This window comes from Chenopodium album, chromosome 17 (genome assembly GCF_948465745.1).
Source record: "Chenopodium album chromosome 17, dcCheAlbu1.1, whole genome shotgun sequence".
NCBI classification, from domain to species: Eukaryota; Viridiplantae; Streptophyta; class Magnoliopsida; order Caryophyllales; family Amaranthaceae; genus Chenopodium; species Chenopodium album.
The window spans coordinates 28,631,501-28,647,354 of record NC_137850.1 but is presented as its reverse complement, the minus strand read 5'-3'; the positions used below and the strand labels follow the sequence as shown (position 1 = coordinate 28,647,354).

Below are 15,854 nucleotides of genomic sequence, written 5' to 3'. Positions count from 1 at the left end.
CGGGGGTAAAATACTACATAAATTAGACATATCAAGGTTCAAATCGCAATTGACAACCCGGTGTGAACCTATATTCAAGTTACTTAAGAAAAATGTTCCTACAAAATGCAATGACGAATGTCAAGCCTCATTTGATTCAATGAAAGAATACCTCTCGAATCCTCCGATTTTAATGCCGCCGAAACCGGGGCAGCCCTTGATATTATATCTTACTATTACGGAAACAGCCATGGGAGCTCTTTTGGCACAATACCAAGAGGGTACAAGGAAGGAAATAGCTATCTACTACCTCAGTAAAAAGTTCCTTGAGTATGAAACTAGATACACTCCTTTAGAAAGAGCTTGTATTGCCCTTATTTACGCAACAAAGAAGCTTCGACATTATTTGCAAGCACATACTACTAATCTGGTTTCGAGGTTAGATCCAATCAAGTACATTTTTGAGAAGCCAATCTTGAGTGAAAGAATAGCAAGGTGGCATGCGATATTGTCAGAATTTGACATTCAGTGTGTGAATCAAAAGTTTGTCAAAAGGAGGGCTATATCTGAAGCTTTGGCTGATGGACCTATATCGGGTGATGAATTTGATGATGATTTTCCAGATGAACATATTTTCTGTCTTAGTACGTCACAATGGAAGATGTATTTTGATGGAGCCTCAAATAGAAGGGGCAATGGTGCAGGAGTATTATTGATCGATCCTTATGGAGTACATATTCCCTTCGCTGTGAAGCTTAGTTTCCTAACGACGAATAACACGGCTGAATATGAAGCCTGCATCTATGGAATCAAAGCGACATTAGCAACTGGTGCAAAAAATCTCACAGTATACGGTGATTCTTATCTCATAATTTCCCAGACTATTGGAGCTTGGAAAGTTCGGGACGAAAGGTTGCAAATGTACACGGAGTATCTTCAACAATTTATCCCATTCTTTGAAGAAATAGAGTTCAAACATCTTCCTCGCGAACAAAACAGTTTCACCGATGCTTTGGCAGATATGGCAGTAGATTTAACTTGGGACGATGATGTTGAGGTACAGTCGGTAACAATTGTAGAAAAAGAAATTCTAGTGGTTGATTTTAAACCAACAATTGCTTTATTAACCCAAGAAGATGATGAGGATGCTTGGTATACTAATGTTAAAAAGTATTTAATCGATGGAGAATATCCTGAAGGAAGTCACAAGAAGGATCAATTGGCTATTCGAAGGCTAGCCTCTCATTTCACAATATTGAAAGGTTTGTTGTATCATAAGAGTTTTGATGGAAATTTGCAATTATGCATCGATGGGGAGCAGACACAAAGGATCATGGAAGAGGTACATGGGGGAGAATGTGGGCCTCACATGAATGGACGAATGCTTGCTCGGAAGATTCTGCGAGCAGGGTATTATTGGACCACTTTGGAAAGTGATTGCATCCATTTCGTACGAACCTGCAAAAAATGTCAGCTATTTGCAAACCTTAATCATATGCCGCCAGTTAGCCTGAATAATTTTACTTCTCCATGGCCTTTTTCCAGCTGGGGCATAGATATCATTGGGCAAATACATCCGAAATCTTCGAACGGGCATCAATATATATTGGTTGCTGTCGATTATTTTTCGAAATGGGTGGAGGCATCATCATATTCGAAACTAGGGGCAAAACAAGTTTCAAAATTTGTAATCAATAACATTATATGTCGGTATGGGGTACCTTTTGAAATTATTTCCGACAATGGTTCGCAATTTGAAGGCCATCTCAAAGAAACCCTTGAGAAGTACAAAATCAGACATCACCAATCATCACCATATTGTCCTCAAACCAATGGAGCTGTTGAAGCAGCTAACAAAACCATCAAGACGATAATCGCCAAGATGACAGATAGGGCTCGAGAATGGCCCGATGAACTTCCTTATGCACTTTGGGGATACAGAATTTCCATTCGAACACCAACTGGGACTACTCCATATTCTTTGGTATATGGAATGGATCCGCTTCTTCCAATCGAAACGGAGATTCAATTGCTTCGTGTAATGAATGAAAACGAGATATATGAAGAACAATGGTTTAAAGAACGATATGATGAACTTTCTTTGGCAAGTGAACGAAGGTTACAAGCCCTTCACAACATTCAAATTTATCAGCGACGCATTGCTCGGGCTTTTAATAAAAAGGTCAGGGAAAGGAATATCCAAAAGGGAGATCTGGTACTTAAGGAAAATCGAGCACCGATTCATGATCCACGTGGAAAGTTCAAGCCCAACTGGTCAAGTCCCTTCCTGGTCAAACATCATACACCAATAGCACAGTAAAATTGATGGATCTTGATGGAAATGAATTTGTTCATTTCACCAACCTTGATTAGTTAAAAAAGTATTATGCTTGATTAGTACGGTGTTGTATTTTTGGGATTCGCAAAAAATAAAAAACGTGAATCTCCTACTAGCTCTAGATAGTTATGTGTATCATGATAAAGTTTAGATTTCATGCATGTTTGCATTGCATGCTTAAGGGTCATGTAGAAATATTCATTATTATTAAAAGATCATGATCAAGGAAATACTTAACAAAATATGATTGCAACAAAATTTTTTTTTTTATTATTTGATCATAACACAAACTCTCTCGGTTTTTGGCGAGATTACATCCATTTTTAACCATGGATACAACAACCACATACACCATACCCAAGAGACCAATGCCTTCGGATACGATTTCTTCTTTTGGAATTGAAAATACATAAGCAAGGGAAACACAAAATACAAATTCTGAAGTACAAATAACGAAATCCCTCTAAGGATTTATTCAAGCATCACCCTCGAGGTCCTCCAACAACCATGTTGTATAGGACGCGGTTGGAACATCATCTTCGAGGACTGAAAGTGCTGGAAGCATTCGTGCAAATTGCCATACACGAGATGACGCCCTAAGAGCTTCCACACTACCAATTTCATAAGTGGTACAAGGTACCACTGGGAGCTCATGGAGCTCTAGGAGTCGTTGGAGTTGGCCCGCTTGTCTCAAGCATCTCCAAGGAAGATAGAATGTGACGCGACACAATCTTGGAAGTTGAACACCTCTACACCTGCTAGTGCTAATTGTTGTGGAATTTATGTTGAGAAATGAAATGATCTATTCCACATCAGCTACGGCAAAGACGTCTACCAATCCACCATGATTGCAACATTGATGAAATATAGGAAAAAAGCCTCTCTCCCGAATATGTCGGGTTTGGTAAGGAGTTTGAAAAGGTGGTCTAGACAGCTTGAATTTATCGCATAACCAAAGTTGAAGCACAATTGGACACCCTTTAACAAAACCACCTGGATTTTGTTTCAGATGGTCAAGCCCCATCATAAGTTCCCCTAGGATAAGAGGCCCTAAACGGTTCCCTGACTCAATATGTGACAACAAAGAAAGGCAACGAACATGACAGGAAAATAATGATTCCTTGAGTAAAACAAGGCCGAGCAATAAAAGGATGCAAGCTCTTTCTTGGCACTTTTTGAAATCCTCATTGTTGGCAAATTCCCAATGAGATAAAGAGAAGGTTTCAAGGAAGTTCTCTAAAATTAAAATGTCAAGCAGGCGATAATTGCTTTCCATATTTAATGGTATACCTAGCAAATCCCTCATAACCGCATTAATTGCCCTTGGGTCAACAGGTGTAATCACACGGCCTTCTTTATGAAGGCCAAGTAAACCCTCCACTTCTTCTAGAAGAGGAGTCATTTCCGTCTCTCCAAAGCGGAAAACATGGCGTTCTTCATCCCAAAATTCAACAGCAGCATGAATCATATCATACCGAGGTTAAATAACTAGGATAGGGGTGATGGTTCTAGTAAAGACACTTGTATAAGGGGAAAGATGAGGTGGAGAAATGTCTTCTTTCACCCCTTTTAGTTGGAGCTTTCTAGCTCCACTGATTTCATTGAATTCTTGAAACATGGCATTCATTTTTTTCTTAGCAATTTGAGGAGAGAATAAATAAGACTTGATAAGCTTGAAAGAAGAAGAAGGGAGTTGATTTGGTGTAGAAAAAAATGAATACCACCTTTTTTTTATATAGGGGTGGTGGTGGTGGTAATAGAGCCAGGGAGAAAAGGCCGAAGGAGTTGACTTTTCCGAAAACTCAGTACAAACCACCTGCTGTTTTTGCATCCGAAATCCATAAACTGTGTTTTTTTTTTCCAAGAATGATTGTTATTTTTTCTTCAAGCTCGTGCAAATCGGAGTTTTAATCTTCTGCAAGGTTAAACCAGTTTTTCAACTACACCCAAGCCAACATTTGTGTTGCAACTGAGTGAGAATTTCACTCTATTTTTTTTTTTCTTTCAGCCAGTTTTTCAACTGCACCTAAGCCAACATTTGTGTTGCAATTGAGTGAGAATTTCACTCTATTATTCAGCCAGTTTTTCAACTGCACCCAAGCCAACATTTGTGTTGCAATTGAGTGAGAATTTCACTCTATTTTGTAGCCAGTTTTTCAACTGCACTCAGGCCGATGTTTAAATGAAGATCAATTAGGATTTCTCTCATTTTATTTTATTTTTTAACATACATCAAAATTTTGTGTCTTTTCTCAAACATTGATTATCATTTTATTTAAACTCAATCAATGTGGGGCAATCTGTAGACACCAAATTTTAATCTTACCTTTGTAATTATCATTATTAATTATCTTTTATTATTATAGCTATCGTTTTCTTTGCAAATAATTATTATTATTTTGCTAATTATTTTTATAAACTTAATGACGCTCGTTTTATTATTTAAAACAAAGAAAATGAGTAATAATAATGATTTTTATTCATAATTCCCAAAATACATGTTATAATTTGGACTTCTAAACTACTAAATTACAAAATATTGAAGTACAACTGACACTACATGCATTTCTACCCTGCTCCACCGATGTAATTTTCGGGTTTTTACTTATGGATTAACAAGTAAATTAATATGACCATTAGGAGGACCACTAGCCCCACAATGTACATGAAATACACCCTTATCATCCTCATGTCTTCCTCAAATGTAAAGACAGGTTGATCTTCTTGGTTTTCTTGAAACATGGTGTTTGAGTTTAATGGTGGTTTTTGTTTGATTTTTTCGGGTAAGGAGGAAGATGGAAGAAGATAAGAATTAAGTGGAGAGTGGAGATTTTGGATAAGGGTAATTTCTTTTTATGAAGTAAGTATTTTAGACCGTATTTTTGTACGTATATGTATAATAATCGTATTGTATAAAGTACAATATTTTTTGTCTCGCCAGGGGAATACGTCATTTTCCTTATAAGCAAGTATCGTTTAACCCTTTAGAGTATAGTAAGTATATTAATATGTTCACTTAGACTGTTAGAGTACTTTTTTATTTTATCTAGTAATTTTTTGTGATTTGTGCACTACCCTATTATATGACCAGTTTACATAAGCTATAAAGTCCACTACTCTAAAGACTCATGTCCAACCAATATAGGGAAATGACAAACACTCCCACACCTAAATGGGTACTATATGTTGTAGTGCTAAAGGCACCTCCTTTTATGTACGTTTGAAATAATGTCCTTGTCTTTTTGTGCAGTCATTGGTGTCATGGCCGACTTCCTCATGGAAGTGACAGTATTTATTCTTGTTCCGCGATTGGACAGAAGTCTTCATCGGATTCGGCTTCTCAATGGTTAGCCGGTCCTTTATCTCCATGAAGATGGAGTGGCAGTCTTTATTGAATTCGTACCGAGAGACGTACGACTTGAATTCTTTCTTTTTCTTTTTGGACAGCTGATGAGGCTCATCAACCGCCCAAACTTCTTTTCACTTTTTTCTCTCTTCGGCTTTCAGAGCCGGCTGAGTAGATCGACTCTCTTTTGGCTTGTCAGACTTCTTAGAGTCCAACTGATGGCCGAACGAGCAAAGGTCGGTAGCTTGAATAAAGCTCTCCGCCTCTTGAAAGGTGAAAACCCTCTTTTGGACAAGGTCGAACTTAAAGGTCGACCCATCCTTCAGACCCTTGAAGAAGTCTGTATAGGCTACCTCATCAGACAGCCCCTGAATCTAGATTCTCACCAGATTGAACCATCTGACATAGGAGTGGAGACCTTCTCTCTCTCCCTACCGTATGGTGCTCAAGTCAAGACTTGTTTTCTTGGCAGGGATGTTCATCGAGAAGTTGGAGGCAAACAGGAAAGCAAGCTTCCTGAAGCAATCAATGCACCTGGCTGGCAGGTTGCCGAACCATTGTTGGGCTATGCCCTTCAAGGTATCCGGGAAGCATCTGCACCACATAACATCCTCCAACCCGTGCATGTGCATAAGGTTGGAGTAGGCCATGAGGTGGTCCTCAGGGTTGGAGGTACCATCATAGGCACCAACCAACACATTCTTAACCTTGGCCGACTGTGCCGCCTCGGTTATCTCCTTGAGAACGCAGAAGTTTGTTCACCAAGTTTACGCAGACGGAGCTGCCAGTCCAAGGGTTGGACATTATATGCCGCCTGTCCTCCAAAGAGGGTCGGCTGCATAAAGTGAGGGGTGTATGGCCCATATGCCATCTGAGGAACATACGGGGCATTCCCAGTCATCTGATGGCCAGAATGGACGGACTTGCCACCTATATGGCTCCCATGCAAGGATTGAGTATTCCTTGCAAATGTATTATTGAAGCTGTCAGGAAAGCTTGATGTAGAAGCTGACACACACAGTTGCTGATTTTGATTCTGCTCAATAATATGTCGAGCATCGGTGAAGGTCTTCTTACTGCCATCCAGCTGAACAGCTCGAATGACCTTCCTAGTGCCCGTGTGGGGTAGAAGGATTTTAGTCCAGTTAAGGGCAGGCGTAGTCTTCTCCTTGGGATGTGGAGTAGGCTGCCTGTCTCTAACTGACTTCTTCCTCGCAGCTCGAGGAGATTTTTTGGTCGACTGACTCTTGCTTGAGCCGACCGTCTTCTTTTCGATCAGGTCCTTGATCTCACCCTTGAAACTTGACATGAATTTCATGAGCTCGTCTCGGGTTACTGGAGCCTGACCTCCGGTGATACCAGGCGGTGGTCCAGCAGACCTGCTGGTACCGGCTTTGTTGTTTACTCGCTCCAGTTTATCCCTGGAACGAATGTGTTTAGCAATGAGTGACCCGTCAGAGGCCACATATGTTTCGACATCCACATCGTGATCGTCTTCCTGGTCTGTAAAGACCTCCCCGTCAACCGTAGGACGGCTGGGGTCTGGCGGTGGTATAGACTCTTGAACCGTCTTTGAGGTACTCTCCCCATAGACGGCGCCTAATGTTTTGGGTGTTTTTATCCCTTGGGAGAGTTACGGCTCGAAGACTAGTCCAACTGCGCCTATACCTGCAAAACAACGGAGACTCCGGGTGGTTGGAGCTCCACCTCCGACGATCAAGTTAGAACGTTTTTGGAGAAGGTAAAAAGGTGCGGAAAGTAAAGGAAATCTTCTTGGATTCCGAGATCAGGTGTTTTCTCTTATGTGAGAGAATGTAGAGTAGGTGTAATAAATGATTGAATGTGTCCCAAAAATAGGGGATATCTCCCTATTTATAGGGTCATTGGGAAAGGTGTCCTCTCTTAGGTCATTCTGGCCTAAATTTGGTGGGCTGCGCCGTTTTACGGCATTCTATGGAATTGGGCCTTGAAGGCCGCAATTCTAGCAGGTATCTAAGGCTGACACATGTCTGCTGATAATTGGCTCAGGTGGACCTGTCCAGGCTTGACACGTGGCCCTCTCTGATTGGTCCACATGTCTGGGGTATTTTTACCCAAAACAACCTTCCCCTCCCCGCTCGCTGCACCTGCTTTTTTCCGGCCACCCCCTTCCCCGCATCCCTGCCCTAGCCCATCTCCCTTCCCCGCATCCCCTGCCCCTGCGAGCTCGCCACTATCCCCTCTCTGTCGAAACCCAGATAAAACCTACCACCTCGCCGCTTTCTTCCTTAGCTTTCTCTTTCTCCCTCCAATTGATGTTGAATTGTTGATTTGCGATTGTTGCTGCTAATGTTGATTTGCGATTGGTGTTGATATTGATTTAATTTGGATTACCAATTGATGTGTGATTTTATTGCTGAATGGGGGTGGCAGATTGGTGGTAATTGGTGATGTTGGATGTGATTTGGTGTGTAATTAGGGAATTGGTGATGCGATGTTGGTATTGTTGGTGCGAGGAGAGGGAATAGCCAGTGGTGGCTGCTGTTCGTGAGGGAGAAAAGAGTTGTGGTTGGGTGAGGTGGGGAGTTTCGGCTCGTTGGTGGGGTGTGTGGCAATTTTTGGTGGTGGTGGTTGGCTGTAGTGGTCGGGAAGGGTGGAAATGGGGCTGCAGACGGGTAGGGGTGGAATCTAGGCTGGTTGGTGGGTTGTGTGGGAGCTTTTGGTGGTGGTGGTTGGCTGCAGTGATGGTGGTGATGGAGAGAGGGGGTGGAGCAGTGGTGGAGTTTGAGGAAGAAGAGAGAAAATTTAAAAAAAAAAAAACAAAAACAAAAAAAAAATATTTAAGTTGATCATATAACGACATATAGCATGGTTAACTTGCTTATCCGGTTACATCCGGTTTTGTCTTGTTTAAAATTAGGACCCCTAAAGGATGTTTTATTTAGGTATAATCCAAAGGTTGTATTATTAAAAAAAAAAGGCCCAAAGGTTGTATTATTAATGACAATTTTTCCTTTTGAGGCGTTTTCTTCTGACCGGTCAACAAAACTCAACAATCCTATTATAATAAGTTATTTGAAACGTATCAAGCCTTGATTGATCCAAACAATTAAAAATAATTTTTAAAATATAAAATAAATTAAAACCACCCCACCCCACTACCGATGTCATCCCTCTGCAACCTCTCATCCAAAACCATCCTTTCCTCACCTACCAGAAATCGACTCCTCCCTCAGCCTCGTCCAAAAACCCGCCCAGCCACCCTAAAAGCCACCCCCTCTCTCTAAAACTACGGTTTGAAATCACCTTGAAACTTAACCTATGTCCAAATTCCAAAACAACCTTGAAAGTAGTGGTTTCGGAGGAAGGAGGTACAACTATGGTGATTTTGACAAAGGGGGTGGGGTTAAGGTGGTTTCAAGGGAAGGAGATGGTGGGGTTGTGGTTGTTTCGAGAGAAGGGAGGAATGAAATGGTTGTTTCAGGGGAAAGGGATGGGGTGAGAGTAGTTTCAAGGTAAGAGGGTGGGGTTGCAAGTGGTTTTCAAGGAAAGGTGGTGGTTTTTGGTTGGGCTAGGGAGGAGAAGGTGGTTATTGGTGAAGTTGGGGAGAAAGAAGATGGTTACTAGTGAAGCCGAGGAGGGAGAAGATGGTTACTGGCAGTGGTAGATCTAAGATTTTCGAGTTGGTGAGTCACCATCATTTATTGATCACATATGAAAGTACAAAAAAAAAAAAAATTGGGGTCTAGTTCAATTCATAATTGTTTTCAATCCAAAATTACATTTAAAAAAAATTATATAATAACCAAATCGATTTCAATCCAAAAATAGGACACAAATATTCATACTACAACTAAAAAGTACTTAAAAAATTGCATCTAATAAGTCGAAGTTACTACCAAAAAAAAAAAACAAATAATACCTATTCACTACTTTTAATAGTAGTAAAAAAAAAAAAAAGTACAATGACCTTAGAGACCGGTTGTTTAATATAAGTCGTCTCTTTGACCCATTACTATTAAGAATAGTAAAAATGACCTTAGAGACCGGTTGTTTAACTAGCATCTAAGACAATGGTCATTTTTTTTAAAAAAAAAAAAACCGATCTCTTCGATTTTTTTTATTTTAAAATTCAACTTCATTTTTTTGGGCTGGTGATGCACGTGCACCAATGTAGCTATGCCCCTGTTTACTAACGAAGCTGGGGAGGGAGAGGGATGGTGCTACGGTGGGAGGTTGCTGGGGATTTTTTTTTTTCATTTTTGTTTTATATTATTTTATTTTTTGGATCAATTAGCATTTGATAAGTGTCATTTTTTTAACCCTTTCATCAGTTCACCAATCATCGACCAATAGAAAGAAAACGCCCCAAGTTCTGATCATTCTTGAATAATTGAAAAATTGGGATTATTTAGCCCAAAGTTGAGATTAAAAACCAATTTTTCTTAAGATATATGTGTATATAGTTAAACATTACAGTAGTAATTATGTTAAATATTGATATTATAAATTATTACATTGAAACCTATTCCGTTGATTTATTTTTTTAATGTATTACTCCCTTAATTCCAAAATGAAGTTTTTGTTTGTACCTTTTTCAGCCGTCTTATGTGCGGCTGAACAGCAAAGTAATCCTTATTGAGTAATTCTTGTAATACTAACTGAGTAAGCATTATAACACTGACGAAATAACCCCTATAATACGGACCGGTAACCCCTATAATACGAATCGAATAACATTAATGAAGAAACTCTCGTGTTGGCTGGTCACACCGTGTAACAAGCCACATATAATTGTGTACTTTTTATGATCAAAATTTTAAATTTTGACCAAAGATTCTTTACTTACATTAAAATATATGAGAATAGTACAAGTTTATCATTTTATGCAGTAAAAAACAACTCCTGTTTATCGAGATGGTAAATTTGTAAATAAACAACAAAAAAATGTGTTAGTGGGACTACCATGAACAATACATATTTTTGGTAAAATCGTTAATGGTGTAATCAGTTATAACCTGAATGGTGTAAAATTTTGGTCAATAGACAAACCATGTTAATTGAAAAAATCAACTAAATTGCCCCTTATGTATAGTCATGTAAAATCATGTAAGACCCCGACACATTTAAGACGGATGTGACCCATTTTGGCCATTTAGCAATCCACTTTATTAATGGGGCTCTAAAATCGGATGAACATAGCCTGATAGCCCTGCCTACTTGCCAAGTGCCTCCTCTTCTTGCTCCCTTCTCTCTCTCAGTTCTCCATTGAAGCGCTCCAAACAACACATTTCACACTCTCCATTAGGTAAGTTGTTTGTTTTAGTAATCATCATATCAATTTCACAATTTAGGGTTTATCTTTGATCTTATTTAACTTAATTGTTAATGCAGTAAGTGTAGGGTTCGAAAATCTCAGCTATAAGTTCTAAATACGAAGATTATGAATGATGATAACCAGCGATAATGTTGCTAGAAATTTGATAATTGAATCACATATCCCTAAAATTATGTAATTTTTTGGGCCTTGTTTGATAATTGAATCAAATTTGGTTCCTATAGTGATATGCCCTTTGGTTTTGATATGCTATTTCGATAATGTTTCTTGAGTTCTGTAAGTTTCTATAGTGAGATTGTTATTGTTATTGTTATGATTTGAGCTCAAACTATTGTCATTGTTGAACCAATGTTTGTCTCAAGATATGTGTTTTTTTTGCTGTGTTATGTTGAACCCTTTTGAAAGAATTTGAATTTGATTTGCATGTTGAATTTTCTTTTTTAATGTTTGTTATGCTGGTTTGGCTTTTGGCCTCAATTTCGACATCCTGTTGCGAAGCGGATTATTGATTTACCAAATTCCATTCTAGACTTTGGCTATTTGTGAACGTTGTTTGCGGAATTGCGGATCTTATTAACCCGTTTGGAACTTTGGATATTTTTATCCAGGTTGAATTAGTAGATTTCAACTGAAAATACATATTTTCCTACCCAATGCCTACCCAAGGTGGCAGGGGTTCTAGTGGCGGCGTTTTAGGTGGGGTTGGGGGGTGAGTGGGTGACCGTTGAGATGTACACACATTCCTCAGTTACTTGTGCAATAACAGAGATTTAGTTTATTTAGCAATTTGATTTGGAGTGCAACAATTTGCTGCTGCACAATTGATTATAACCAATACAATTAAAGTAGTCCTCTTTGTTGTGATCTATTATAATACGGAGTTAATAGATGGAAAATTTGTGGGAAACTACCTTATATTAAAATGTTGTATTAAAATGCCTTATAAAGCATAAATTTGTCAGATTTCGAGAGTTTGACCATTTTCGGGCTTTCTCATTTTGTTTTTTGCCCCTTTTTTTTTCCCCTCCATTTATATCCAAAATGTTCATCTTCCTTAGAATTTTTTCTTCTCTCTTTTCAATACCCTCATGTTCTCATGTCTCCTTAAATTACCCACCAAAACCTCATTTTTCTCTCATTTCTTCTTGAAGAAGACCAAACCATAAAAAAAAACTTGTCCAAAATTTCACCCCCGGGATTGTGTGAGGGTTTCAAACTAATTGTTTTGCAAACCCTTATGAAATTATTGCTCATTTATGATGAAGTGAATAAGAATTGAATCTTCTTCAGGGTTTGATGTTCTTTTGAGAATATTGCGTGAGATAAGGATTGTCTCTTCTTCAGAGTTTGATGTTGGTGTCTGCCATAGATGAGCTTTCAAAAGGTTATTTTTTTAATTTTTATTTTTTCATGTATTAAGCTGAGAGAAGAGAGAAAGAAGGTAAGGGATTGTTTTAAAGGAACTAAGTAGAGGAATTTGCCATTATTTAAAGGGAAAGTGAGAATAAAAGGTGCAACTCGGTGCCTCTATTGTGAATTGTGATAGCAAATAGTAATCATCAACTTCTGTGTTATGGAAAGAAAAAGAAAGAAAAAAGGAAAAAAAAAAAAAAAAAAAAAAAATGAAAAGTCAATGCCAGGAAATAGTTATAACTCCTGTAATTCGGGAAAAGGTACCTTAATACAACGTTTTGTGCTTTATTAGGTAGTTTTTTACAACAAATTTTTTATAAGGTAGTTTTTAAAACCGATTATATAAGGTATGATTAATTTCCACTAATTTTATAATATAATAACTTTAGGCTCTCATTGTGTTCCTCTGTAAATGTTGCCCAGTAAAAGGAAGAATACACCTTTCTGGGTTGTATTTTCAGGTAATTAGTCTCTACATGTAGCTAGCTTCCAGATAGGCCCTAGCCTATAGCTCAACAGATAACATTTTTGCTGTCTTAAAGTTTAGGTGACTTTAGGAAGGAAAAAAAAAAAAAACTCAAAAAGAAGTCAATAATGAATGAATGGGTAGTGAAGGAAGGAAGCGACTATATGGGGTTACAAAGTATGAACTTCTTTATATAATATCTTATACAAGGAACTTAAGTTCATTACAACCTAATAAGCAATCTGAAGAACTATTGACATACAGCTGCTAAATTTGGACTTATCCTAATGATAAACTATGGTATATTGGTATAAATTACAGAACATAAAGAAGTTATGGTTTTTGGTTGATGGGATTTTTCCCCCCCCCTGCTCTTGTACTGATTTTTAGTCGGAAACTTTTGAGGTTTTTCATTTCCTTGTCAAGCTTGCATTCATATAATCTCAGTTTCCCTTTAATGGTATCAAAATGGCAGCTTGAAAATATGTACAAGTTGATGGTAAGCGTTGATGATGGGTAGTTTTATATTTTCTATAAGTTTACCTTAATTGAGGCATATATACTATGTGCTTCCATTTTCTTATTTGAGTAGAAAGTTAATTCACAATTGTTGCTGATTGAGTATAAGTTTGACCAGAGCACATTAGTTTCTGTTGTAACTTGTTCATTAGTTTGTGCTTATCTAGAAACAATGTTCATCAAAGTACAACTGCCTTGGAATGTGATCATTCCTTGTGAGCATATGGATGTCAAAGGATTGATGCTGCAGAAGTCGGTCATACTTCGGTTGATGGAAGATTTTGCAGCCAAGAAGGCAACAAAGGAGCTTGGCTATCTGCTTGCGGTCACAACTCTGGACAACATAGGAGAGGGAAGAGTCAGGCAGCAATCTGGGGATGTTCTTTTTCCTGTTACCTTCAGCTGTCTCACTTTCAAGATTTTCCGTGGAGAGGTTTTGGAAGGAACTGTCCACAAGGTCTTGAGGCATGGGGTGTTCTTGAGATCTGGACCCATTGAGACCATATTTCTCTCTGCTCAGAAGATGCCTGGCTATCAACATGTTCCCGGTGAAAATCCTATGTTCATAAGTGAGAAGCAGACGAAGATCGAGAAAGATGTGGTGGTGCGCTTTTGTGTCATCGGGACTAAATGGGTGGAGACTGAAAGGGAATTTCAGGCTGTGGTTGGTTTGGAGGGAGACTTTCTTGGACCTGTCTGATCTTTTAACTTGTTGCGTATTCTGCCTGATCTTGTGAATCCTAATATCTGGGTATTATGTTTGCAAACTTAATTTCTAACTGTAGTCGGATGTATATAATTTCTAACCATTGATTTCGGAAGTATTAGGGTAATGCGCTGTGGATTGTTATTAACCTGCCGATGGGCTGTATGTAAGCATCTTTAAAGAGCATCTATAGAATTCAGCTTGGATTTGCTTACATATCTTCTTTTTATTGCTTAGTCTCGAAAGAGGTTTTGGTCTTTGAACTGCTATGCCTATCAGGTCTCGGCAAGGAGCAGGTCTTTTGAATCACAATGCAGGAAGGAGTTTTAAAAACAGTTCCTTGCAATTGTTTAATTTTTCTTTTTCAGTCCTTGCAAAGTTGTGTAGCCAAGTACGACTATACAATACAGTGATATCAAATTCACAAATTCTCAATTTTTATTTTTCATCTTGTGATTATTATTAAATCAACGATAGAGGTGAAAATAATTTGGATTAAAATCGAACCAAACCGAATTAGTGATTCGGTTTGGATTTATTTGAAATTTAGATTGGATATTGGTTTGGAAAAATTAAAAAATATGGATTATGGTTTGGATTCTGTTTGGAATTTTAAAAATCAAAAACCGAATTACAAACCGAAATTTCAATCTATTTTATTAAGCCTATTTTCTTTTACAAAGCATCTCAACCAGTCAACCCATTTGCCCTTTCATGTATAAACCAAAATAAGGCCCTAATTCTCAATTCTCCTTTCTCAATATCTCTCTCACAAAGAATGTAGTTAACAAGAAAAAGTTCAACGATTGTAGGAATTTTTTAGGTGAAGTACGGGTTTCGGGATTAATGTTGCAAAAGAATGGAACAAATTTCAGTTTGGATTGGATTCTAATTAGTAAAACCGAATTAATTCGGTTTGGTTTGGATTGGATCGAATCTTAATTTGGTTTGGATTCGATTTGAGAAATCCAAAACCGAATTAATTCGGATTGGATTCGATTTTGGCTATAATCCAAACCGCAAACCGAACTTTCACCCCGATCAACGAGCGTAGAAGCGCATGCGTGCAATCTGCGCATGAATATAAAGAAAACTGGTTATTTTCTAAAAAGCTAAAGACAATCGATGTAAATTTACCTGATATGATAACGTATGAAATTGAGTCACCTAAATTTGATGTGAGAATGTGACTTTAATTTCAAGGTTTTGATTTTGTTTGTGGATATGATATCATATGTGGGATAGTTTCATCAAACTTTTTTTTATCAAATTACATTAAGGTAGTTATTACTTTTATTTTATCTACAGAACTATATAAAGAGAAAGGACTTCTTCGTCGATAAATTTTGCTTTTCCTAAAATACCCTTTTACTTTGTAAAAATTACACTATTACACACAATTAAAAACTAATTTTTAAAAACATTATCCTATCATAACTACCCATAAACATAATCCATTATTTAAATATTATAAAAAAAACACTGTCATATCATAATTACCCACAAAATAGTAAAAGATATTAGTAAAAAATAATGATAACTGCTCATAAAGTCATAAGTTAAACCGCATTTGAATAGATTAATTGTACATTTAAAAAAAAAATAAAAAAAAAAAAGCAGTTTCAATCACCAATATTTAACTCTTTTTTGGGACAAGATGGTGAAAACACTCTTGGGTATGATAAACTTGCAAGAAATAATACGAATGGAATATTAGAGCGGAATTCTTAATAGTTGGCTTATTAGTTATTAGCAATATATAACTTGCCT

The 15,854-nt window shown here is 37.8% G+C and overlaps 1 pseudogene across 2 annotated transcripts; it reads left to right on the top strand.

Moving 5' to 3' along the window:
* Window positions 1-10,811: 10,811 nt before the first annotated feature.
* On the top strand, window positions 10,812-14,298 carry LOC145587747 (DNA-directed RNA polymerase V subunit 7 pseudogene; annotated as a pseudogene). Of its 2 annotated transcripts, none has more exons than XR_014101415.1 (2): window positions 10,812-10,950; window positions 13,546-14,298. The product of XR_014101415.1 is annotated as a DNA-directed RNA polymerase V subunit 7 pseudogene, transcript variant X1 (transcript). The 2 variants fall into 2 exon arrangements; XR_014101417.1 differs by having other exon boundaries at window positions 10,818-10,950; window positions 13,531-14,298.
* The last annotated feature ends 1,556 nt before the right edge of the window (window positions 14,299-15,854 follow it).